Genomic DNA, 27,212 nt, shown 5'->3' with positions numbered 1-27,212 from the left:
CTGTTATGGAATTAGGAAACATTCTTCCCACAATGTGTCTGTCTGGAATTAGAAACTATTTTGCATGTATGAGCAGAGCCAGTACATTTTTCTGGAACACACCTCTGTGATACAGGACTATTTCCGGAACTAATTTCACCATGCACTTTAGTTATGGAAGGAAAAAAAAAATAGTACTACGAGGGTCATCATGCACACACAAGCACCAATATCCCTTGACATTTCATAAAACTTGACAAACCATAGCCTAGTAACTTTAAGCATGCCAAAAGCCCAACTTAAAATGAAATGCATTTGTAAAGAGAAAGGGTTGCAGGGACAAATCATCAAAGACAAAAAGTCGAATTCAAGGCCTGGCTAATGCAGCCAATTGAGCCAATCCCACTCCCCTATTGCTGATATTTTTTTTGACCTTTACCTCTATGTGGGAGGCTGAAGTTTGTTCTGGTTCTCAGGTGAGCCTTAACAATGACTTTATACACAATCCATTATGGTATATGCTACTGAGGTTATTTATTCACATGCCGGCAAAAGTATCCAAAATTAACGCACTGATTCTGCAAGAAGCGCCCAGAGAACTAAACTCCTTAAAGAAAATCCATCTTTTCACCCCAGCAAGCAGTTTTTGCGATGTTGTTTAAAAAGCTGCAAGACATGGCAATTACTGGGGATGCCATACCTGTTGGAGGGAGGGAGGACTTCAGTCTCCAGGTCTGTCAATCAGTATGGCTCCTTTTCCAAGCACTAGGAATTTCATATAAGATATTTTCAAAAATATCTCAAATCATTAAACTAAAGTCCACAGAACAAACAACACTTGGCTACATGCCCTTCTTTCAGATTCAAGGGAAAAAAAAAAGTCATTAACTGGCCTAATCGCAAACCTCAAACAATCCATGAGGCCCCAGTGCTCCATCTCGACCAAAATCAAAACTTAACCTCAATGCTGATCTCAATGACTGGGTTAAACAGTAAAATACTTGACTGAACAACTAAATGGAAATTCAGTTTTTCACGAATATATGGAAAACTGGATGAACTGGGAATCTGGCAAATATACGACCGACAGCTCCAAGTCTGAAAATTCAAATGGTTTTACTGTTTAAAAAGCTGCCTTAAATCCTTTTAATCTTTCTACCTGTTTATGATTTCAACCTCTGGATTTGCGCTCAGTTTCTCCCCTAAAATATACTAGTACTCTAAAAATACAATCTGTTGGAGTTTATGGCAGAGAATTGCCAGACAATTAACTTGCCTTTTCTTCCCTTTCTATTGCCAAGCTTAGTGTGGCTTCCACATTAAACAACTTTCCCTTTCCCCCAAAAAAATTATAGATGTTCTTAAGACACGTGACTCAAACTTGACAGACATTTGGATTTAATGATAACTAATATTTGTTAAGGGCTTAATATGGGCCAACCACTGTGCTGTGAGTTGATGTAAATGGAAAATAATCAGATTGGACATAATCCCTGTTTCATATCAAAACTGAGCAAAATTAAATAACTGGTATTTTGCTAAAGGTGCAGCCAAAATAAGTTAATCTCTGGCCTGATTTTGTCACAGCATCACAGTAAAATCACCATAGTCCCCATGAGTTGACCAACAGTATCTGCGGCAATCTGGTTTACTGAGAAAAAGGTAAATAAACATCTGCTGTTCTAAGATCAGCAACTGATTAAGCAATCTGTTAATGATAATAATGGTACATTACGTGCTTACTACGTGCTAAGCCCTGAACTACGCACGGGGGTAGGTACAAGACAGTCAAGTAGGACATGAGGCCGCTGGCCCCCGTCCCACAGCTCACAGGCTAAATAGGAGGAAAAGGTACTGGATCCCCATTTTAGAGATGAGGAAACTGTGGCATAGAGAAGTTAAGTGACTTGCCCAGGTCACACAGCAGGCAACACGGGTAGCTGGGATTAGAACCTAGGTCCTCTAACTCTCATACTCACAGCCTTATATTATACTGAGGTATTATCCCTTTGAGTCTATCAAAAGGTGGCTTAATAAGAATCAGGGGAGTCTTTTTCTCTATCTTGCAAAAACAAACCAAAAAAAGTTGTATTTTCAGTGGTCCTCAGCTCTGCTGTTTAGACCAGATTTGGAAAACAGCAGAAGCGTATTCGGGTAAGCGTGGCTGCTTCAAGGGAAGTGTGCGTCACACTTCTGCCTCTGGACAGACTTGGGAGGCCTGATCTCAGCAAAAAAAATATATATAAAAAATAGAAATCATTCTTTGGCAGGTACTGGCCTGGTGAGAAAAGACCATTCAATCGTATTTGAGTGCTTATTGTGTGCAGAGCACTATACTAAGTGCTTGGAAAGTACAATTCAGCAAGAGACAATCCCTGCCCACACTCCCCTCAACAAGGTGCATCCCGAACCTTTGAGCCATTCTTCATCAGATTATACAATCACATTCAGTGCAGTTTGGTCAATTCAATCAGTTCTCCCCCTCTTACCTTACACTTTGCTGATCTCTCATCAACAATGGTATTTATTGAGTGCTGACTGTCATCATCAACATCAATTGTATTTATTGAGCGCTTACTGTGTGCAGAGCACTGTACTAAGCACTTGGGAAGTACAAGTTGGCAACATATAGAGACAGTCCCTACCCAACAATGGGCTCGCAATCTAAAAGAGGGAGACAGAGAACAAAACCAAACACACTAACAAAATAAAATAAATAGAATAGACATGTACAAGTAAAATAGAGTAACAAATATGTACAAACATATATACATATATACAGGTGCAGTGGGGAAGGGAAGGAGGTAAGATGGGGGATGGAGAGGGGGACGAGGGGGAGAGGAAGGAAGGGGCTCAGTCTGGGAAGGCCTCCTGGAGGAGGTGAGCTCTCAGTAGGGCCTTGAAGGGAGGAAGAGAACTAGCTTGGCGGATGGGCAGAGGGAGGGCATTCCAGGCCCGAATAATAATAATGGCATTTATTAAGCGCTTACTATGTGCAAAGCACTATTCTAAGCGCTGGGGAGGTTACAAGGTGATCAGGTTGTCCCCCGGGGGGCTCACGGTCTTCACCCCCATTTGACAGATGAGGGAACTGAGGCCCAGAGAAGGGAAGTGACTTGCCCAAAGTCACACAGATGAGAAGTGGTGGAGGCGGGATTCGAACCCATGACCTCGGACTCCCAAGCCCGGGCTCTTTCCACTGAGCCACGATGCTTCTCCGACTGTGTGCAGAGCACTGTGGTATTCATTCACTCATTCTTCATATTTACTGAGCACTTACTGTGTGCAGAGCACCGTACTACGCACTTGGGAAGTACAAGTTGGCAACGTGCGCTTGGGAGATACAACAGAGCTGGCAGATCTGTTCCCTGCCCACAGTGAACTTACAATCTAGAGGGGGAGGTAGATATTATAATAATTTGTAATAAATAATTTAAAGATATGTGTGTAAGTCCTGTAAAGTTCAGGGTGGGGCTACTACCAAATGCCCAAAGGTCACAGATCCAAGAGCATAGAAAACGCAGTAAGGAGAGGGAGCGGGGGGAAAAGAGGGCCTAATCGCGGGAGGCCTTAATAAGGCTTTGAATGTGGGGAGACGGTGGTCTGGTGTATTTGGAGGGGGAGGGAATTCCAAGCTAGGGAAAGAACCTAAGAAAGGGGCTGGCAAGAGAGAAGAGATTGGGGTAGAATGGGTAAGCTGGCCCTAAGGCTGCACTTTAGCAAGAGATCAGCGAGATGAGCTGGTTGAGTGCTTTAAAGCCAACGGTAAGGAGTTTCTGTTTGGTGTGGAGTTGGGTGGGCAACCACTGGAGGTTCTTGAGGATTGGAGAAAAACCACAGTCTGAACTTTCTTTAGAAAAATGATCCGTGCAGCAGAATGCAGTGTGACCTGGAGTGAGGACAGACAGGAGGCAGGGAGGGCAGCAAGGAAGTAGATGCAGCAGTCAAGGTGGGATAGGTTAAAGTGCTTGAATCAGCGTGGTAGTTTAGGGAGAGGGGAGAGGATGGATTATAGCAATGTTGGGAAGATAGAAGTGACAGAATCAGGTGACAGATCGGATATATGGGTTGAATGAGAGAGGAGTCGAGCACAACACCAAGGTTACGGGCTTGTGAGATAGGGAGGACAGTGGTACAGTCTACAGTGACTGAACAGACATGGAGAGGACAGGGTTTGGGTGAGAAGATAAGGTGTCTACTACAACTCAGCCTGTTCATTTTTCTCCTCTAAAGCCAAACTCCTCTCTGAATCCCAATCTCATGTTTTACTGCCAACCCCTGTGTAGGCAGAGGAATACTACTACTACTACTACTACTACTAATAAATCCTGGTATTTGTTAAGCATTTACTATGTGCCAGGCACTGTACCAAGCTCTGGGGTAGATAATCAGGTACCCCAGATTGAATACAGGTAATGAGATTGAATACAGGGACCTACATGAGGCTCACAATCTTTATCCCCATATTGCAGGTGAGGTAACTGAGGCCCAGAAGTTAAGTGATTTGCCCAAGGTCACAGAGTAGACAAGTGGCAGAGCCAGAATTAGAACCCAGATCTTTCTGACTCCCAGGGTCATGCTGCTTCTCAAACAAATCATAAAGACAGAGATGGCTTATCCTGAGGCTGTCTGTCACTAGATCTAGGTTCATGGAGGGCTTCTTTTCCCTTATGAAGCCAGAGCCATGTCTTCATCCCACAGACCGTAGTGGCTTTATCAGTGGAACCCAAACTACTCCATACTAACCAAGAGGCATGGGAAAGGATGAGCTTTCTTAGGCGCTCTCCCAACCTTCCCCCACGCTGCACCTCATCAGACCTTTCCTGGGCCAAGGTAAGGGTATAAAGGTCTTGTCCAAAGACCTCACAAAGAGGGGGCTTGTCCAACATGATGCCCTCTCCTGTTTATATCAGACTGAATCCTCCTGAACGTAAATAAGGACTTGATCCAAACAAAGCAGTACACAATCACTTCTGACAACATGCACCTGGCTGTGCAAAGAAATGGCTCTGTCCGGGACTAGCCAATGCCTACTACAGTAGGGCCCACCAGGAAAGAAACTTCCTTGTTAAAGGAGAACTGAATGTAAACTTAAAATTGCCAAACTGCACGTGGGGTTAAAACTGAGGTGTCATTTCGCTCTAAATTGTTTTAGTCCCTTTGCACATTCATTACATCTGCATATGCATCTGTTTCTCCCCAATCCAGTTTGGCCTACTTTGGTAAGCCTCTGTCAGCAACTGCATACAGTGTTCCCGGTCTGTGTGCGGATAGAATGTTATTGTGTAATTAGGGAGCGTTCTTCTGAGAGCATCTGTACATAATGCCAGAAGAAATGGTCGTGCCCACGCTCACAGCATCAGATCAGTACGAGTAATTGTGGGAAGCACCGTCCAGCAATTGGAAAAGTACAACCAAATGCAAGACAATAGTTTACAGCCTAATACATGAGAACTGCAACACAACATTTCCTTAACGTGGGGTTCTTCAGTAAACGTAGTCCTTCGCTACAGCAATGACCACGTCATTAACCCCAGTCAGTTTAAGCTACTGAAGCAGCACATTTGGTTGTGGCTGAGCTGGCCTAGTTTAATTCCTACGAATACCGTGTGATTTCCTTGGTGGGAGTGTACAGTCACAAGGCTGGTGCACCCCTTGGGCTGCCCGTAAAGAGCCAGCTGATTCATCTCCATGAGCCTTTCCCCAGAGCCACCTACCTCCTGGTCTCTTTTTAACCTGGTTCTTGAGATTCTGACTCTTTTGAAATGCTTTGCCCACTTCTCGTAGCCCTTAAAAAGGTAATTAAATCTAGCTGTTAAAGATGGGCCCCTCTAATAGTCTCAAGCAGTCTTTGGAAGGCAGAACAGTGCTCGGCACATAGTAAGCGCTAAACAAATACCATCATCATTATTCTCTCTCTCCACGAGCAATCCAACAAACAGCAGCAGAAGGATCAACCGAACAGGAGTAACCAGACTGGTCCAAAGAGAAGATTCCCCTGAGATCCTGCCAAGGGAGTACAATTCTGCAGATAAGAAAGCACTGCCCACACCCATATAATCTGTTCCCTTCTGCAACATAGGTTGTCCTACTACAGACATGTTACACAAAACACCCAAGGGCAATTTGCCACTCAAATTTAGGCACGCACATCAATGCACCCTTGTAAAGTCCGTGCCAAGTGACATTGAGTTGCAGAAAGGTGTTTTGAACAATTAGGACATTTAAGAGCTCGGTCTCCAACAAGTTAAGGAAACACGGTATTGTTAATACAGTTGGCTGGTGAAGACTGGAAAGAGTACACTGTTACTTATTCTTAAACACGATTTCAAATGCTGTGGGACATGTAGGTGGCTAAATAGCGCTACTTTTTCCTGGACTACCAATTAAGAAAACAGAAATACGAAGGGGCATTCACTGAGTTAGGCCAAGAAACCCAGATCAAAATTGAACTGCTTTAGGTTCCGAACTAAGATATAAATAGTACGGTTTCTGATTCTTATGATCTGCTCGGTACCCTTTCGGCAGTTACAGCAATAATTTGACTATTATGCTGTGTATGCCTCGGAGGATGAAGGGCTCCAATAGCCAATAAAAGTTCCAAATGCGTAGGATAAACATTCCACCCCTTAAATCAGAAAAACCAAACTGGTTCCAACCTGTTCTGGGAGGTGGCCCCAAGTTTCTGCTACGGTCACCCAGAATATTTGAGTCAACTCCCGGTCCAATCTGAGAGTTTGCATCCTTGAGACAAAACAAAAGCCCTTGGCATCCCAAGAACAGAGCCAAATCCCCAGAAAAGCCTCAAGATAATCAGGGAGAGGATGACAGACAGGCAATCTGAAAAGGAGCAGGTAAGTCTAGCCCTATTAGGACTAGCCCTTTTGGGGTTTGCTCAGTCTTGAGGACGGAGGGGGAAGGAGTATTGTCGCACAGCCTTGTCCTCAAGGTGCTTGGGATGGGAGGGGGAAGAACAGAGCAGGACCATTCCACTAGTTAGTAGTACGAACGAAGGTTTTCCTTTCTCTTCACTCAGGCTATTGGTCCTCCCAAGCTTATCCCTTTTTACAGCATTACTCAAAAATTAAGAGACCATACGAACTTCCACTGAAATTGGCACTTTCATCTATCTTATCCCCATCTGAAACACGTAACTAAATGATCTAAAACGTGAGCAGTTCCTAGGAGCACTGTGTGCATGCTTGCACTTAATCAGAGGCATATACCTGATATTCAGAGGAAAAATTTATCAAGACTAAATCCTGGTATTTTCCCAGCATTTAATGTGTTCAGTGCTGTAAGGCAGGTCAAGTTGAGGAAACGGCGGTTTTGTTAATACAGTTAGAAAGTGCATTGGTTCAGGCCAGATGATGATGAGGGCATTTGTTAAGCTCTTACTATGTGCAAAGCACTGTTCTAAGCGCCCGGGAGGATACAAGGTGATCAGGTTGTCCCACGTGGGGCTCAAAATCTTAATCCCCATTTTACAGATGAGGAAACAGGCACAGAGAAGTTAAGTAACTTGTCCAAAGTCACACAGCTGACTGTGTGGTAGAGCCGGGACCCATGACCACTGACTCCCAAGCCCGGGCTCTCTCCACTGAGCCACGCCGCTTCTCTACCCACCCCAATCCAGCAGGCTTGTTGGAATCAATCTGAAGGCACAGCTGATTATTCACCTCTAAAGGAAATATTAGAGGGACATTCCGAAAACACCAGCACTGCAGCGTGTTGGCAAAGCAGGAGGTGGAGGAAAAGACGTTAACAGTGCACCGTGTTAAAGCAGAAAAAACAAGCTCTGTAGGTGTACAGAATTTGGGGAGCCAGATTACCGCAAGAGGAGTCAAACTGCCAGCTTTCCCCAACTCCCTCCATCAGAAGAATCAGAGGCACCAGATCCCAGGAGCATCTCCGCATGTAGTTTTCTCACAAGGCCTAAGCAACTAATGGTCTCCCTCCCTCTTATTTTCTGGTTGGGCAGAATATATCCCCCCGCCCGCCTCCTTCCCTCTCTTCAGGATGAGCAGACCACAACCATATCATCTCCACCCTATTTCTCCATCAGTCAACAGCCCTCCCCCAAGAACACCAGCTCCCAATACCTCTTTCCTTCTCCCCTGTCTCTCAGGGCACCAGAACAAGTAAGGAGCACCTTCTTCCCCACCTCATGCCTCAACCGCGATGGGCATTCATTCATTGAATCGTATTTATTGAGCGTTTACTGTGTGCAGAGCACTGTACTAAGCGATCGAGAAGTACAAGTTGGCAACATATAGAGACAGTCCCTACCCAACAGCGGGCTCACAGTCTAGAAGGGGGAGACAGACAACAAAACATATTAACAAAATAAAATAGAATAGTACATATGTACAAGTAAAATAAATAGAGTAATAAATCTGTACAAACATATATACAGGAGCTGTAGGGAGGGGAAGGAGGTAGGGTGGGGGGATGGGGAGGGGGAGAGGAAGGAGGGGGCTCACTCTGGGAAGGCCTCCTGGAGGAGGTGAGCTCTCAGTAGGGCTTTGAAGGGAGGAAGAGAGCTAGTTTGGTGGATGTGTGGAGGGAGGGCCAGGGGGAGGATGTGGGCTGGGGGTCGACGGTGGGACAGGCAAGAATGAGGCCCAGTGAGGAGGTTAGCAGCAGAGGAGCGGAGGGTGCGGGCTGGGCTGGAGAAGGAGAGAAGGGAGGTGAGGTAGGAGGGGGCGAGGGGATGGACAGCCTGGAAGCCCAGGGTGGGGAGTTTCTGCCTGATGCGTAAATTGACTGGTAGCCACCGGAGATTTGAGGAGGGGAGTAACATGCCCAGGGCGTTTCTGCCCAAAGATGATCCGGGCAGCGGCGTGAAGTATAGGCTGAAGTGGGGAGAGACAGGAGGATGGGAGATCAGAGAGGAGCCTGATGCAGTAATCCAGTCGGGATGGGATGAGAGACTGAACGAGCAGGTCAGAGACACCGGCTCTGCTCCCCTCCAGGCCGGTATTTTTTCATTCAATCATATTTACTGAGCGCAGAACGCTGTACTACGCGCTTGGGAAAGTACAATACAGCAATAAGGAGAGACGTCCCTGCCCACAACGAGCCCAAGTGCCTATACTGCAGGACCCCTCACTAACACTTGGATAGACACATCGTCTCGGCCCTTTACAAACGAATCGCGTTCTGTGTTTTTCTTCCAGGTACCCCCGCAGAAAACACGGTGCTTGTCAGCTCCGTGTGACCTCAGATTCTTCACTGTACGCTTTCAGGAACCTAGTTCGCCGAGCGGCCAATAAGTACCTGACGGTGAGTTTGCAGACACAGAAGAGACAAGAGTAACAACCTAACTACAACTGATAAAAGTGGAAAAAAGAACGGACTAACACCTGAGGTTAAAAGCGTGGAGGGTTGGGATGTCGTCGTCGTCAAGAAGGGAGTTTTTTGGGGGGGTGGAAAGGGGAAGGCACAGAATCAGTGACCCTTACTGGGCGCTACAGCGCTTAGAACAGTGCTTTGCACATAGTAAGCGCTTAATAAATGCCATTATTATTACTCAGGTTGCCCCACGTGGGGCTCACAGTCTTAATCGCCATGTTACAAATGAGGGAACTGAGACCCAGACAAGTCAAGTGACTGGCCCAAAGTCACTCAGCTGCTCGTTGGCGGAGGCAGGATTAGAACCCACCACCTCCGACTCCCAAGCCTGGGCTCTTTCCACTAAACTAAAATGCTCCCAGCCTCTAGAAACCCCGGGGATTGCAATGTCGTCGTCAGGAAGGGAGTTTTTTTGGGGAGGTGGAGAGGGAAACGCGCAGAATCAATGACACTTCCTGGGCGCTTACTCCGTGCTGGGCACTGTAAGAAGCGCTTGAGAAACTACGACAGAATTAGCGGACACATTCCCTGCCCAAAATGAGCTTACAGTCTACGAGGCTGACGAATTACTTCTGGAGGACCCGGGGTTTCTAGAGGCTGGGAGCATTTTGGCTCAGTGGAAAGAGCCCGGGCTTGGGAGTCAGAAGTCCTGGGTTCTAATCCCGCTCCGCGACTGATCACTTGTGTGACTTTGGGCCAGTCACTTGACTTCTCTGTGCCTGAGTTACCTCATCTGTAAAATGGGGATTAAGCCTGTGAGCCCCACGTGGGACTGCCTGATTACCTTGTATCTCCCCCAGCGCCTAGAACAGTGCTCGGCACATACTAAGCGCTTAACAAATGCCACCATCATTACTTGGCCTGGGACGCTGTGCGGAGGGACGGGGGGGGGGGGGGGGGGGCGCCTTTCATTCCTTCAGTGGTAATAATAATAATATTTGTTAAGCGCTTATTATTCATTCATTCAATCGTATCTGTTGAGCGCTTACTGTGTGCAGAGCACTGTACTAAGCGCTTGGGAAATATAAAATCGGCAATTTATAGAGACGGTCCCTATCCAACAACGGGCTTGCTATGTGCCAAGCACTGTTCTTAGCGCTGGGGGAGACACAAGGTCAGCAGGTTGTCCCACGTGGGGCTCACAATCCTTACCCCCATTTTCCAGATGAGGGAACCGAGGCCCGGAGAAGCGAAGTGACTTGCCCAAAGTCCCGCAGCTGACAAGTGATGGTATTTATTGAGCGCTTTCTGTGTGCAGAGCACTGTACTAAGCGCTGGGGGAAATGCAACGCAGCAATAAGGAGGGGCATTCCCTGTCCACAACGGGTTTACAGCCTGAAGCGGGGAGAAGGCTCGGGCCTCCTCCTCCTCCCGGTCCTGGCTCGTTCCCTTGGAGAAACAGAGTGGCTCAGTGAAAAGAGGCCGGGCTTTGGAGTCACAGGTCACGGGTTCGAATCCCGGCTCCACCACTTGTCAGCTGTGGGACCTTGGGCAAGTCACTTAACTTCCCTAGGCCTCGGTTCCCTCATCTGTAAAATGGGGATTAAGATTGTGAGTCCCACGTGGGACAACCTGATCACCTTGTATTCCCCCAGCGCTTAGAACAGTGCTTGGCACAGGGACCTTGGGCAAGTCACTTAACTTCTCTGGGCCTCGGTTCCCTCATCTGTACAATGGGGATTAAGCTTGTGAGTCCCACGTGGGACAACCTGATCACCTTGTATTCCCTCAGCGCTTAGAACAGTGCTTGGCACATAGTAAGCACTTAACAAATGCCATTATTGTTATTAGTCTCCCAAATGCTTAGTACAGTGCTCTGCACACCCTATCCTAAAAAAATAAACCACTGAGAATACATTATTTTCTTCTAAACAGTATCAGGGGAGAGTGAGAACACAGTCCCCACGAGAGAAGCTGCGTGGCTTAGTGGAAAGACCAAAGGCTTGGGAGTCAGCGGTCATGGGTTCTAATCCCGCCTCCGCCACCTGTCATTCATTCATTCAATCGTATTTATTGAGCACTTACGGTGTGCAGAGCACTGTACACTAAGCGCTTGGGAAGTACAAGTCTGCAACATATAGAAACGGTCCCTACCCAACAGCAGGTTCACAGTAGCTGTGGGACCTTGGGCAAGTCACTTCACTTCTCAGGGCCTCAGTTCCCTCATCTGTCAAATTCATTCATTCATTCAATTGTATTTATTGAGCGCTTACTGTGTGCAGAGCACTGTACTAAGCGCTTGGGAAGTCCAAGTCGGCAACACATAGAGAGGGTCCCTACCCAACAGTGGGCTCCGTCTAGAAGACAAATGGGGATTAAGATTGGGAGTCCCATGTGGGACAACCTGATCACCTTGTATCCCTCCGCCCCCGCCAGCGCTTAGAACAGTGCTTGGCACATAGTAAGCGCTTAACAAATGTCCTTATTATTCTTCTTCTCTGGCCCTCAGTTCCCTCATCTGGAAAATGGGGATTAAGATTGTGAGCCACACGTGGGACAACCTGATCACCTTGTATCCGCCCAGAGCTTAGAACAGTGCTTGGTACATAGTAAGCGCTTAACAAATGCCATCATTATTATTATTATTCTCTGTGCCTCAGTTCCCTCATCTGGAAAATGGGGATTAAGACTGTGAGCCGCACGTGGGGCAACCTGATCACCTTGTATCCCCCCTCAGCGCTTAGAACAGTGCTTGGCACATAGTAAGCGCTTAACAAATGTCATTATTATTCTCTGGGCCTCAGTTCCCTCATCTGGAAAATGGGGATTAGGACTGTGAGCCGCATGAGGGACAACCTGATCACCTTGTATACCCCCCAGCGCTTAGAACAGTGCTTGACACATAGTAAGTGCTTAGGAAGTGTCATTAATCAATCAATCATATTTATTGAGCGCTTACTGTGTGCAGAGCACTGGACTAAGCACTTGGGAAGGGAAAATTGGCAACATATAGAGATGATCCCTACCCAACAGTGGGCTCACAGTCTAGAAGGGGGAGACAGAGAACAAAACAAAACATAGTAACAAAATAAGATAAATAGAATAGATATGTACGAGTAAAATAGAGTAATAAATATGTACAAATATGTCATTATTATGATTCTTCTCTGGCCCTCAGTTCCCTCATCTGGAAAATGGGGATTAAGATTGTGAGCCGCACGTGGGACACCCTGATCACCTTGTATCGCCCCCAGCGCTTAGAATCAATCCCTCAATCGTATTTATTGAGCGCTTACTGTGTGCAGAGCACTGTACAAAGCGCTTGGGAAGTACAAGTTGGCAACATATAGAGACGGCCCCTACCCAACTGTGGGCTCACGGTCTTAGAACAGTGCTTGGCACATAGTAAGCGCTTAACAAATGTCATTATTCTCTGGGCCTCAGTGCCCTCAACTGGAAAATGGGGATCAGGATTGTGAGCCGCACGTGGGACCCCCTGATGACCTTGTATCGCCCCCAGCGCTTAGAGCAGTGCTTGGCACATAGTAAGCGCTTAGGAAGTGTCATTAATCAATCAATCGTATTTATTGAGCGCTTACTGTGTGCAGAGCACTGGACTGAGCGCTTGGGAAGGACAAACTGGCAACATATAGACAGTCCCTGCCCAACAGTGGGCTGCTCACAGTCTAGAAGGGGTAGACGGAGAACAAAACAAAGCATAGTAACAAAATAAGATAAATAGAATAGATATGTGCGAGTAAAACAGAGTAATAAATCATCATCATCATCATCAATCGTATTTATTGAGCGCTTACTGTGTGCAAAGCACTGGACTAAGCGCTTGGGAAGTCCAAGTTGGCAACATATAGAGACAGTCCCTACCCAACAGTGGGCTCACAGTCTAAGAGGGGGAGACAGAGAACAAATCAATATGTCATTACTATGATTATTTTCTGGCCCTCAGTTCCCTCATCTGGAAAATGGGGATTAGGATTGTGAGCCGCACGTGGGACACCCTGATCACCTTGTATCGCCCCCAGCGCTTAGAGCAGTGCTTGGCACATAGTAAGCGCTTAGGAAGTGTCATTAATCAATCAATCGTATTTATTGAGCGCTTACTGTGTGCAGAGCACTGGACTAAGCGCTTGGGAAGGACAAACTGGCAACATATAGACAGTCCCTGCCCAACAGTGGGCTGCTCACAGTCTAGAAGGGGGAGACGGAGAACAAAACAAAGCATAGTAACAAAATAAGATAAATAGAATAGATATGTGCGAGTAAAACAGAGTAATAAATCATCATCATCATCATCAATCGTATTTATTGAGCGCTTACTGTGTGCAGAGCACTGGACTAAGCGCTTGGGAAGTCCAAATTGGCAACATATAGAGACAGTCCCTACCCAACAGTGGGCTCACAGTCTAGAAGGGGGAGACAGAGAACAAATCAATATGTCATTATTATGATTATTCTCTGGCCCTCAGTTCCCTCATCTGGAAAATGGGGATTAGGATTGTGAGCCGTACGTGGGACAACCTGATCACCTTGTATCGCCCCCAGCGCTTAGAGCAGTGCTTGGCACATAGTAAGCGCTTAGGAAGTGTCATTTATCAATCAAATCGTATTTGTTGAGCGCTTACTGTGTGCAGAGCACTGGACTAAGCGCTTGGGAAGGACAAATTGGCAACATATAGAGACGATCCCTGCCCAACAGTGGGCTCACAGTCTAGAAGGGGGAGACAGAGAACAAAACAAAGCATAGTAACAAAATAAGATAAATGGAATAGATATGCACGAGTAAAATAGAGTAATAAATATGTACAAATATGTCATTATTATGATTCTTCTCTGGCCCTCAGTTCCCTCATCTGGAAAATGGGGATTAGGATTGGGAGCCGCACGTGGGACAACCTGATCACCTTGTATCGCCCCCAGCGCTTACAGCAGTGCTTGGCACATAGTAAGCGCTCAGGAAGTGTCATTTATCGATCAAATCGTATTCGTTGACCGCTTACCGTGTGCACAGCACTGGACTATGCGCTTGGGAAGGCCAAATTGGCAACATATAGAGACGATCCCTGCCCAACAGTGGGCTCACAGTCTAGAAGGGGGAGACGGAGAACAAAACAAAGCATAGTAACAAAATAAGATAAATAGAATAGATATGTACGAGTAAAATAGAGTAATAAATATGTACAAATACGTCATTATTACGATTCTTCTCTGGCCCTCAGTTCCCTCATCTGGAAAATGGGGATTAGGATTGGGAGCCGCACGTGGGAAAACCTGATCACCTTGTATCGCCCCCAGCGCTTAGAGCGGTGCTTGGCACATAGTAAGCGCTTAGGAAGTGTCATTTATCGATCAAATCGTATTCGTTGAGCGCTTACCGTGTGCACAGCACTGGACTATGCGCTTGGGAAGGCCAAATTGGCAACAGATAGAGACGGTCCCTACCCAACCACCAGTGGGCTGCTCACTGTCTAAAAGGCTCACACTAGGCCCCGAACTGTGTCGGGGGAGGCAGGCCGGTGATGATGCTCACACTAGGCCCCGAACGGTGTCGGGGGAGGCAGGCCGGTGATGATGATGCCATTCGGTAAGCGCTTACGACGTGCCAAGCACTGTTCTAAGCGCTGGGGGCGATACAAGGTCATCAGGGGGTCCCACGTGCGGCTCACACCATCCTAATCCCCATTTTCCGGGTGAGGGAACTGAGGGCCAGAGAAGAATCCTAATAATGATGATCAGTCCAGTGCTCTGCACTCAATAAGCGCCCAATAAATACGATTGATCGATTGATTGACTGCAGGGCCCCGGTGCTGCTGCAGGTTTCTGGGCGTCCCCCCGCGGGCGCGGTCACTCACCAGAGGCGGGTGCGGAGCGGAGCGGCGCGGCACGACCGCACGACAGGCGGCCAGGAAGCGAGTGAGGGGCGGCGCCCGCCCGCGCGCCTTTTATAGGCGTCCTCGGACCCCCGCCCGCCAATCGCAGCCCCGGAGCCCGCCGCCCGGCCCCGCCCCCCTCCCCGCCTCCGCCAATCGCGGCGCGGGACGCCCGCCCTTTCCCCGCCCCGCGCCGCCGAGGCAGTGGGGTGAGCGCGTGACGTCGCGTGGCCCGAGAGCCCGTCCGCCAATGGGAGCCCGCGGGCCGGCGCCGGCTGCCAACGGGCGCCGAGGGCCCCGGGGAGCCGGCCAATGGGAGCCCGGCGCGGCCCGGCCGGAACCAATGGCCGCCGGGCGGCACACTCCTCAGGAGAGCCGCGGGAGGCCGGGGACGGCGGTTGCTAAGCGACCGGAGCCGGCGAGCTTTTCTTTCACTCACTCATTCAATCATCATCATCAATCGTATTTATTGAGCGCTTACTGTGTGCAGAGCGCTGGACTAAGCGCTTGGGAAGTACAAATTGGCAACATATAGAGACAGTCCCTACCCAACAGTGGGCTCACAGTCTAGAAGGGGGAGACAGAGAACAAAACCAATCGTATTTATTGAGCGCTTACTGTGTGCAGGGCTCTGCGCTTCTCTCCCATCCTTCCCAGCAGTATCCTCAGAGGAGCTCTCCTCCCTCCCCTCAAGTGCTACTCCGGCCACCTGTTATTCTGACCCCATTCCCTCTCATCCCTCTCAGCTCGCTCTCTTCCTCCCTTCAAGGCCCTACTGAGAGCTCACCTCCTCCAGGAGGCCTTCCCACACTGAGCCCCTTCCTTCCTCTCCCCCTCATGCCCCTCTCCATCCCCCCATCTTACCTCCTTCCCTTCCCCACAGCACCTGTATATGTGTATATATATTTGTACATATTTGTTACTCCGCTTATTTATTTATTTTACTTGTACATATCTATTTATTTTATTTTGTTAGTATGTTTGGTTTTGTTCTCTGTCTCCCCCTTTTAGACTGAGCCCACTGTTGGGTAGGGACTGTCTCTATACTTGTACATTTCTATCCTATTTTATTTTGTTGGTATGTTTGGTTCTGTTCTCTGTCTCCCTCTTTTAGACTGTGAGCCCACTGTTGGGTAGGGACTGTCTCTATGTGTTGCCAATATGTACTTCCCAAGCGCTTAGTACAGTGCTCTGCACATAGTAAGTGCTCAATAAATACGATTGATTGATTGATTGATTGATATACGTTGCCAACTTGTACTTCCCAAGCGCTTAGTACAGTGCTCTGCACACAGTAAGCGCTCAATAAATACGATTGATGATGATGATCTTATGAAATCTCTCACTCCGTCCCTTCTCCCCTCTTTAACTTCCATCTTCAACCGCTCACTCTCCACTGGTTCCTTCCCCTCTGCCTTCAAACGTGCCCACGTCTCTCCCATCCTTAAAAAAGCCCTCTCTTGACCCCACCTCACCTTCTAGTTATCGCCCCATCTCCCTCCTACCATTCCTTTCCAAACTCCTTGAACGAGTTGTCTACACGCACTGCCTCAAATTCCTCAGCACCAACTCTCTCCTCGACCCCCTCCAGTCTGGCTTCCGTCCCCTACATTCCATGGAAACTGCCCTCTCAAAGGTCACCAATGACCTCCAGCTTGCCAAATCCAATGGCTCATACTGTATCCAAATCCTCCTCGACCTCTCAGCGGCCTTCGACACTGTGGATCACCCCCTTCTCCTCAACACGCTTTCTGACCTTGGCTTCGCAGACTCCGTCCTCTCCTGGTTCTCCTCTTATCTCTCCGGCCGTTCATTCTCGGTCTCTTTTGCGGGCTCCTCCTCCCCCTCCCATCCCCTTACTGTGGGGGCTCCTCAAGGGTCGGTTCTTGGTTCCCTTCTGTTCTCGATCTACACTCACTCCCTTGATGACCTCATTCGCTCCCACGGCTTCAGCTATCATCTCTACGCTGATGACACCCAGATTTACATCTCCGCCCCTGCTCTCTCTCCCTCCCTCCAGGCTCGCATCTCCTCCTGCCTTCAGGACATCTCCATCTGGATGTCTGCCCGCCACCTAAAACTCAACATGTCCGAGACTGAGCTCCTTGTCTTCCCTCCCAAACCCTGCCCTCTCCCTGACTTTCCCGTCACTGTAGACGGCGCTACCATCCTTCCCGTCTCACAAGCCCGCAACCTTGGTGTCATCCTCGACTCCGCTCTCTCGTTCACCCCTCACATCCAATCCGTCACCAAAACCTGCCGGTCTCACCTCCGCAACATAGCCAAGATCCACCCTTTCCTCTCCATCCAAACCGCTACCCTGCTCGTTCAAGCTTTCATCCTACCCCATCTGGATTACTGCATCAGCCTCCTCTCTGATCTCCCATCCTCGTGTCTCTCCCCACTTCAATCCATACTTCACGCCGCAGCCCGGATTATCTTTGTCCAGAAATGCTCTGGGCATATCGCTCCCCTCCTCAAAAATCTCCAGTGGCTACCAATCAATCTGCACATCAGGCAGAAACTCCTCACCCTGGGCTTCAAGGCTGTCCATCACCTCGCCCCCTCCTACCTCACCTCCCTTCTCTCCTTCTCCAGCCCAGCCCACACCCTCCGCTCCTGTGCTGCTAATCTCCTCACCGTGCCACATTCTCGCCTGTCTTGCCGTCGACCCCCGGCCCACGTCCTCCCCCTGGCCTGGAATGCCCTCCCTCCGCACATCCGCCAAGCTAGCTCTCTTCCTCCCTTCAAGGCCCTACTGAGAGCTCACCTCCTCCAGGAGGCTTCCCAGATTGAGCCCCCTCCTTCCTCTCTCCCTCCCCATCCCCCTGCCTTACCTCCTTCCCCTCCCCACAGCACCTGTGTATATGTATATATGTTTGTACGCATTTATTACTCTATTTTATTTGTACATATTTATTCTATTTATTTTATTTTGTTAATATGTTTTGTTCTCTGTCTCCCCCTTCTAGACTGTGAGCCCACTGTTGGGTAGGGACCGTCTCTATATGTTGCCAACTTGTAGTTCCCAAGCGCTTAGTCCAGTGCTCTGCACACAGTAAGCGCTCAATAAATACGATTGAATGAATAAATAAATAAATACGATTGACCGAATGAATGAATGAATACGAAGCGCTTGGGAAGTACAAGTTGACAACATATAGAGACGGTCCCTACCCAACAGCGGGCTCACAGTCTGGAAGACTCACAGTCTAGAGCTTTTCCCCAATTCCCTCTGCAGCCCCAGCTGGGTCGAGCCCCCCGGGGCTCTCGGCAGGACGGAATCAAAGATGTATTTGCTTTCTGCCAGAGATGGAGTCCAAGTTGCGTTTGCATTCTACTAGACGCTTTTGCATCGGTATCATTTCATTTACACCGGGAACGTGTAGCAGACAGTCCCTCTTTCCCCAAATAATAATGTCGGTATTTGTTAAGCGCTTACTAGGTGCCAAGCACTGGGGTAGGGGGGGCGGGGGGGGGATACAAGGTAATCAGGTTGTACCACGTGGGGCTCCCAGTCTTCACCCCCATTTTACAGATGAGAGAACTGAGGCCCAGAGAAGTTAACTGACTGGCCCAAAGTCACCCAGCTGACGAGTGGCAGAGCCGGGATTAGAAGCCACAACCTCTGACTCCCAAGCCCGGGCTCTTTCCCCTGAGCCACACTGCTTCTCCAAACACTCTTCATCATCATCATCATCAATCGTATTTATTGAGCGCTTACTGTGTGCAGAGCACTGGACTAAGCGCTTGGGAAGTCCAAATTGGCAACGTATAGAGACGGTCCCTACCCAACAGTGGGCTCACAGTCTAAAAGGGGGAGACAGAGAACAAAACCAAACATCAGCTCTCTCGTTCTTTCCCCATACCACGGCTCCGTGGGCCGGACCGTTAGCCCTATTTTACCATTATCTCCGTTCTATTGTCCCCACAGCACTTTTTGGACATATCTGTAATATTATTTTCATTCATTCATTCGATCGTATTTATTCAGCGCTTCCCGTGTGCAGAGCGCTGGACTAAGCGCTTGGGAAGTACAAGTCGGCAACATATAGAGACGGTCCCTGCCCAACAGCGGGCTCACAGTCTAGAAGGGGGAGACGGACAACAAAACAAAACAGGTGGACAGGTGTCATCAGAATAAATACAGGTAAAGCTAGATGCACATCATTATTTATATTAATGTCTGTGTCCCCCTCTAGACTGTAAGGTCATTGTGGGCAGGGAATGTGTCTGTTATAGTGCTCAGTAAGCGCTCAATAAATACGATTGATGATAGTGTACTCTTTTATGCGCTTAGAACTGAGGCCCAGAGAGGCACAGCAGGCCCAAGACTGCACAGCAGGACTGTGGCACAGCTGAAGGAGAATCCACACCCTCTAGTTTCCAGCCCCTTGCTCTGACTAGTAGGATATGCTTTATGATAAAAGGATGGTCCGGCGAGATTTTTTTAAATAGTATTTGTTAAGCGCTTACAGTGCCAGGCACTGTACTAAGCGCAGGGGAAGATACAAGCTAATCGGGTTGGACGCGGTCCCTGTCCCACATGGGGCTCATAGTCTACATTCCCATTTTATGGATGAGGTCACCGAGACACAGAGAAATTAATAATAATGATATTTTAAATAATTAATGATTATTAATAATTGTTTTAATAATTATCATTATTATTATATCATTATTGGCATTTGTTAAGCGCTTACTATGTGCAAAGCACTGTTCTAAGCGCTGGGGAGGACACAAGGTGATCGGGTTGCCCCACGTGGGACTCACAGTCCTAATCCCCATTTTACAGAGGCGGTAACTGAGGCACAGAGAAGCTAAGGGACTTGCCCAAGGTCACACAGCTGACAATTGGAGGAGCCGGGATTTGAACCCATGACTTCTGACTCCCAAGCCCGTGCTCTTTCCACTGAGCCACGCTGCTTCTCTAAGTGACCCGACCAAGGTCACACAGCGGACAAGCGGTAGAGTGGAAAGTGGAGAAGCAGCGCGGCTCAGTGGAAAGAGCCCGGGCTTTGGAGTCAGAGGTCACGGGTTCGAATCCCGGCTCCGCCAATTGTCAGCTGCGTGACTTTGGGCAAGTCACTTCACTTCTCTGGGCCTCAGTTACCTCACCTGTAAAATGGGGGATGAAGACTGTGAGCCCCACGAGGGACAACCTGATCACCTTGTAACCTCCCCAGCGCTTAGAACAGTGCTCTGCACATAGTAAGCACTTAATAAATGCCATCATCATTATTATTATAATCAATGGCATTTATTTATTTTTATTTTAGAGAAGCAGTGTGGCTCAGTGGAAAAGAGCCCGGGCTTTGGAGTCAGAGGTCATGGGTTCAAATCCCGGCTCCGCCAACTGTCAGCTGTGTGACTCTGGGCAAGTCACTTCACTTCTCTGGGCCTCAGTTCCCTCATCTGTAAAATGGGGATGAAGACTGTGAGCCCCCCGTGGGACAACCTGATCACCTTGTATCCCCCCCCAGCGCTTACAGCAGTGCTTGGCACATAGTAAGCATTTAATAAATGCCATTATTATTATTATTTATTCATTCATTCATTCATTCAATCATATTTATTGAGCGCTTACTGTGTGTAGAGCACTGGACTAAGTGCTTGGAAAGTACAAGTCGGCAACACATAGAGACGGTCCCTACCCAACAGTGGGCTCACAGTCTAGAAGGGGGAGACAGAGAATAAAACCAAACATATTAACAAAATAAAATAAGTAGAATAAATATGTACAAGTAAAATAAATAAATAAATAGGGTAATAAATACGTACAAACATTTATACATATATACAGGTGCTGTGGGGAAGGGAAGGAGGTAAGGTGGGGGGGATGGAGAGGGGGAGGAGGGGGAGAGGGGCATTATTGAATGCTTACTGTGGGCAGAGCACTGTACTAACCACTTGGGAGAGTATATCAGAGTTAAATAGACACTCCCTTTGCCCATAATAAGCTTGAAGGCTAGATGGGGAGACAGATATTAAAATAAATCACGGTTATGTAATTGCATGCTCTGGGGCTGAGGGTGAGGTGAATATCATTCTATCATATTTCATTCACTCATTCAATCATAATTACTGAGCACTTACTGTGTGCATTTATTTTGTTAATATGTTTGGTTTTGTTCTCTGTCTCCCCCTTTTAGACTGTGAGCCCACTGTTGGGTAGGGACTGTCTCTATATGTCGCCAACTTGTACTTCCCAAGCGCTTAGTCCAGTGCTCTGCACACAGTAAGCGCTCAATAAATACGATTGATGATTGATTGATTGGGGGAGTACAATACGGCAGAGCTGGTAGACACGTGCCCTGCCCACAGGGGGTTTACAGTCCAAAGAGTTTAAAGGTTACAGATGCAAGTGCATAGGTGATGCAGAAAGGGAGAGGGAGTAGGGGAAATCAGGGGTTAGTCGGGGAAGGCTTCTTGGAGGAGACGTCACCTTAGTAAGGCTTTGAAGATAGGGAAAGCGGCAGTCTGTCCTATATTAAGGTAGAGGAAGTTTCAGGCTGGAGGGAGGATGTGCGTAAGGGGTCAACAGCCCCACAGCACTTTGTGGACACATCTGTAATTTTATTTATATTAATGTCTGCGTCCCCCTCTATCATCATCATCATCAATCGTATTTATTGAGCGCTTGCTGTGTGCAGCGTACTGTACTAAGCGCTTGGGAAGGACAAGTTGGCAACATATAGAGACGGTCCCTACCCAACAGTGGGCTCACAGTCTAAAAGGGGGAGACAGAGAACAAAAGCAAACATACTAACAGAATAAAATCAATAGAATAGATATGTACAAGTAAAATAAATAGAGTAATAAATATGTACAAACATATATACATATGTACAGGTGCTGTGGGGAAGGGAAGGAGGTAAGATGGGGACGAGGGGGAGAGGAAGGAAGGGGCTCTAGACCGTAAGATCATTGTGGACAGGGGACGTGTCTGTTATATTGCACTCTTCTAAGAGCCTAGTACAGTCCTCCGCAAACAGTAAGTGCTCAATAAGTATGATTGACTGACTGACGGAGATAGACGAGATATAAGTACGGAGAGTAGATAGTGGATGGATTGTGTAGGTCAATAAAATAAGGTGGATGGGGAGGGCCGATTTAGTGCCTCGCTGCTGATCATCATCCATCGTATTTATTGAGCACTTACTGTGTGCAGAGCACTGGACTAAGCGCTTGGGAAGTACAAGTTGGCAACATATAGAGACGGTCCCTACCCAACGGTGGGCTCACAGTCTACAAGTTGGTAGGAAGTTTCTGTTTGATGGGCAACCCCTGGAGGTTCCTTTTTGTTTCATGGTATTTTCTGTTGTTGTTTTTTATGGTATTTGTTAAGCAGTTACTGAGTGTCAGCCACTGTTCTAAATGCTGGGGTAGTCCCATGTGGGGCTCACAGTTTTAATCCTCATTTTGCAGATGAGGTAACTGAGGCACGGGGAAGTTAAATGACTTGCCCAAGGTCACACAGGAGACGAGCGGCAGGGCCGGGACTAGAACCCAGGTTCTTCTGAGTACAGTGCTCTGCACATAGTAAGCGCTCAATAAATACGATTGATGATGACTCCAGACCTGTGCTCTCTCCACCGGGCCATGCTGCTTCTCTAAGCGGTTACTTAAGCACTTGTTAAGCACTTACTATGTGTCAAGGACTGTTCTGAGGGCTTAACACATTGTTCTAAGCTCCGGAGTATATACAAGTTAATCAGGTCAAAGACTGTCCCTGTCCCACACGAGGCTCACAGGCTAAGTAGGAGGAAGAATATTCATTCAGTCGTGTTTATTGAGCACTTACTGTGTGCAAAGCGCTGTACTAAGCGCTTGGGAAGAACAAGTTGGCAACATATAGAGATGGTCCCTACCCAACAACGGGCTCACAGTCTAGAAGGGGGAGATAGACAACAAAACGAAACATGTGGACAGGTGTCAAATCGTCAGAACAAATAGAATTAAAGCTAAATGCACATCATTAACAAAATAAATAGAATAGTATTCATTCATTCATTCATTCAATTGTATTTATTGAGCACTTACTGTGTGCAGAGCACTGTACTAAGCACTTGGGAAGAACAAGTTGGCAACATATAGAGATGGTCCCTACGCAACAACGGGCTCACAGCCTAGAAGGGGGAGATAGACAACAAAATGAAACGTGGACAGGTGTCAAATCATCAGAACAAATAGAATTAAAGCTAAATGCACATCATTAACAAAATAAATAGAATAGTATTCATTCATTCATTCATTCATTCAATTGTATTTATTGAGCACTTACTGTGTGCAGAGCACTGTACTAAGCACTTGGGAAGTCCAAGTTGGCAACATATAGAGACGGTCCCTACCCAACAGCGGGCTCACAGTCTAGAAGGGGGAGACAGAGAACAGAACAAAACATACTAACAAAATAAAATAAATAGAATATGTACAAGTAAAATAGAGTGATAATAATAATAATATATAATATTATAGAGTAACAATATTAGAGTAATTAAGAGTAATAATAACCAAAGCAGCAACGTAATTATGTACAAGTAAAATAGAGTAATAAATCTGTACTAACATATTTACAGGTGCTGTAGGGAGGGGAAGGAGGTAGGGCTGGGGGGATGGGGAGGAGGAGAGGAAAAAGGGGGCTCAGTCTGGGAAGGTCTCCTGAAGGAGGTGAGCTCTCAGTAGGGCTTTGAAGGGAGGAAGAGAGCTAGCTTGGCGGATGTGCGGAGGGAGGGCATTCCAGGCCAGGGGGAGGATGTGGGCTGGGGGTTGACAGCAGGACAGGCGAGAATGAGGTACAGTGAGGAGGTTAGCGGCAGAGGAGCGGAGGGTGCGGGCTGGGCTGTAGGAGCAACAGCATGGCTCAGTGGAAAGAGCACGGGCTTTGGAGGCAGAAGTCATAGGCTCAAATCCCAGCTCCGCCACTTGTCAGCTGTGTGACTTGGGGCAAGTCTGTTGCGTAGGTTACTTAAGTAACTTAGGTACTTAACTAAGTAACGTAAGTTACTTAACTAACGTAAGTTACTTAAGTAACTTCTCTGGGCCTCAGTTCCCTCATCTGAAAATGGGGATTAAGACTGCGAGCCCCACGTGGGACAACCTGATCGCCTTGTATCCCAATGCTTAGAACAGTGCTTTGCACATAGTAAGCACTTAATAAATGCCATCATTATTATTATTATTCAAATCTACATCCCTGCCCCTGCTCTCTCTCCCTCCCTTCAGGCTCGTGTCTCCTCCTGCCTTCAAGACATCTCCGTCTGGATGTCTGCCCGCCATCTAAAACTCAATATGTCCAAGATTGAACTCCTTGTCTTCCCTCCCAAACCCTGCCCTCTCCCTGACTTTCCCATCTCTGTTGACGGCACTACCATCCTTCCCGTCTCACAAGCCCGCAAACTTGGTGTCATCCTCGACTCCGCTCTCTCGTTCACCCCTCACATCCAAGCCGTCACCAAAACCTGTCGGTCTCACCTCCACAACTTCGCCAAGATCCGCCCTTTCCTCTCCATCCAAACTGCTACCCTGATCGTTCAATCTCTCATCCTATCCCGTCTGGATTACTGCATCAGCCTCCTCTCTGATCTCCCATCCTCCTGTCTCTCCCCACTTCAATCTATACTTCACACCACTGCCCGGATCGTCTTTGTCCAGAAACGCTCTGGGCATGTTGCTCCCCTCCTCAAAAATCTCCAGTGGCTACCAATCAACCTACGCATCAGGCAAAAACTCCTCACTCTCAGCTTCAAGTCTGTCCATCACCTCGCCCCCTCCTACCTCACCTCCCTTCTCTCCTTCTACAGCCCGGGCAGCCTCCGCTCCACTGCCGCTATCCTCCTCACCGTTAGGCCTCGTTCTCGCCTGCCCCGCCGTCGACCCCCGGTCCACGTCCTCCCCCGGGCCTGGAATGCCCTCCCTCCCCACATCCGCCAAGCTAGCTCTCTTCTTCCCTTCAAAGCCCTACTGAGAGCTCACCTCCTCCAGGAGGCCTTCCCAGACTGAGCCCCCTCCTTCCTCTCCTCCTCCTCCCCCTGCTGTACCTCCTTCCCCTCCCCACAGCACCTGTATATATGTTTGTACAGATTTATTACTCTATTTCACTTGTCCATATTTACTATTCTATTTATTTTATTTTGTTAACATGTTTTGTTTTGTTGTCTGTCTCCCCCTTCTAGACTGTGAGCCCGCTGTTGGGTAGGGACCATCTCTATATGTTGCCAACTTGTATTTCCCAAGCACTTAGTACAGTGCTCTGCACACAGTAAGCACTCAATAAATACGATTGAATGAATGAATGAATGAATACGATTGAATGGATGAATGAAGGAGAGAAGGGAGGTGAGGTAGGAGGGGGTGAACTGATGGACAGCCTTGAAGCCGAGAGTGAGGAGTTTTTGCTTGATGCTTAGGTTGACAGGCAGCCACTGGAAATTTTTGAGGAGGGGAGTAACATGCCCAGAGAGTTTCTGCACAGAGATGATCCAGGCAGCGGCGTGAAGTATAGACTGAAGTGGGAAGAGACAGGAGAATGGGAGATCAGAGAGGAGGCTGATGCAGTAATTTAGTCGGGATAAGATGGGAGATTGAACCAGCAGGGTAACGGTTTGGATGGAGAGGAAAGGGCGGATCTTGGCGATGTTGTGGAAGTGAGACCGGCAGGTTTTGGTGACGGATTGGATGTGAGGGGTGAACGAGAGAGCGGAGTTGAGGATGACACCAAGGTTGCGGGCTTGTGAGACGGGAAGGATGGTAGTGCCGTCAACAGTGACGGGAAAGTCAGGGAGAGGGCAGGGTTTGGGAGGGAAGATAAGGAGTTCAGTCTTGGACAACAATAGGTATTGAATCCCATATTCCAGTTGAGGAAACTGAGACACAGAGAAGGTAAGTGACTTACCTAAGGTCACACAGCAGGCTAGTGATAGAGCTGGGATTAGAACCCAGGTCCTCCGGCTCCCAGGCCCCGACTCTATCCACTTCCTCGATCCCAAATGGCAGCGATGGTAGCAGGACTGAGAGAGGGCTCCGAGAGGCAGCAGTGATGGTGCCAGCGATCTGAGGTGGGGCGACCCCTCCAGAGCCACACACAAAGGGGAAGGGTCGTTGCCCTTGCATCAATCAATCAATCAATCGTATTTATTGAGCGCTTACTGTGTGCAGAGCACTGGACTGAGCGCTTGGGAAGTACAAGTCGGCAACACATAGAGACGGTCCCTACCCAACAGCGGGCTCACGGTCTAGAAGGTCCCTTCCCCACCTTCCCCACCTGCGGGTCAAGGACTAAGATGGAAGGAAGGGACCCTGAGCCCTCCTGTCCCTGTATATATGTATATATGTTTGTACATATTTATTACTCTATTTATTTATTTATTTTACTTGTACATAGCTATCCTATTTATTTTATTTTGTTAGTAGGTTTGGTTTTGTTCTCTGTCTCCCCCTTTTAGACTGTGAGCCCACTGTTGGGTAGGGACTGTCTCTCTATGTTGCCAATTTGTACTTCCCAAGCACTTAGTACAGTGCTCTGCACATAGTAAGCGCTCAATAAATACGATTATTGATGATGATGATGATGCCCCTGCACTCCCCTCCCCCGGGAGGCTGGGAATCATGCCACACCGAAGGGCCATGACCAGCCTGACTCCCACTCAGCAGAAACAGGGAGGCGGCGTGGCTCAGTGGAAAGAGCCCGGGCTTGGGAGTCAGAGGTCATGGGTTCAAATCCCACCTCCGCCACTTGTCAGCTGGGTGACTTCGGGCAAGTCACTTCACTTCTCTGGGCCTCTTCTGGAAAATGGGGATGAAGACTGTGAGCCCCACGTGGGACAACCTGATCACCTTGTGTCTACCCCAGCGCTTAAAACAGTGCTCGGCACATAGTAAGCGCTTAACAAATACCAAAATTATTATTATTATAAGGAGGCCACAGAAAGAACTGAATCAAGGTGAGGATCTCCCCTCCACCTCTCTCTCCCCCGACCTTTTCCCCACTGTGGAGAATTTCAGAGAAGGGTTGCCCTCTGCATGGGGGTGCCTGAAAACTGGGTGAAGGGAAGG

General features: G+C 48.0%; 1 protein-coding gene across 2 annotated transcripts in view; it reads right to left on the bottom strand.

Moving 5' to 3' along the window:
- Nucleotides 1–15,215, bottom strand: part of HMGCS1 (3-hydroxy-3-methylglutaryl-CoA synthase 1) — a 35,631-nt gene extending 20,416 nt beyond the window's left edge. Inside the window, exon 1 of one of the 2 annotated variants that reach the window (XM_038743749.1) lies at nt 15,141–15,215. The gene's annotated coding sequence lies outside the window, so the exon portion shown is untranslated. Of the gene's footprint in view, nt 1–679; nt 723–15,140 lie in introns of those variants that run through there. The other variant, XM_038743750.1, reaches the window with a different exon arrangement.
- Nucleotides 15,216–27,212: the final 11,997 nt, after the last annotated feature.

The sequence above is a fragment of the Tachyglossus aculeatus genome, chromosome 3 (genome assembly GCF_015852505.1).
Source record: "Tachyglossus aculeatus isolate mTacAcu1 chromosome 3, mTacAcu1.pri, whole genome shotgun sequence".
In the NCBI taxonomy this organism is placed as follows: Eukaryota; Metazoa; Chordata; class Mammalia; order Monotremata; family Tachyglossidae; genus Tachyglossus; species Tachyglossus aculeatus.
Note: the sequence above shows the minus strand (reverse complement) of the source record. Positions and strands in the feature narration are given on the sequence as shown.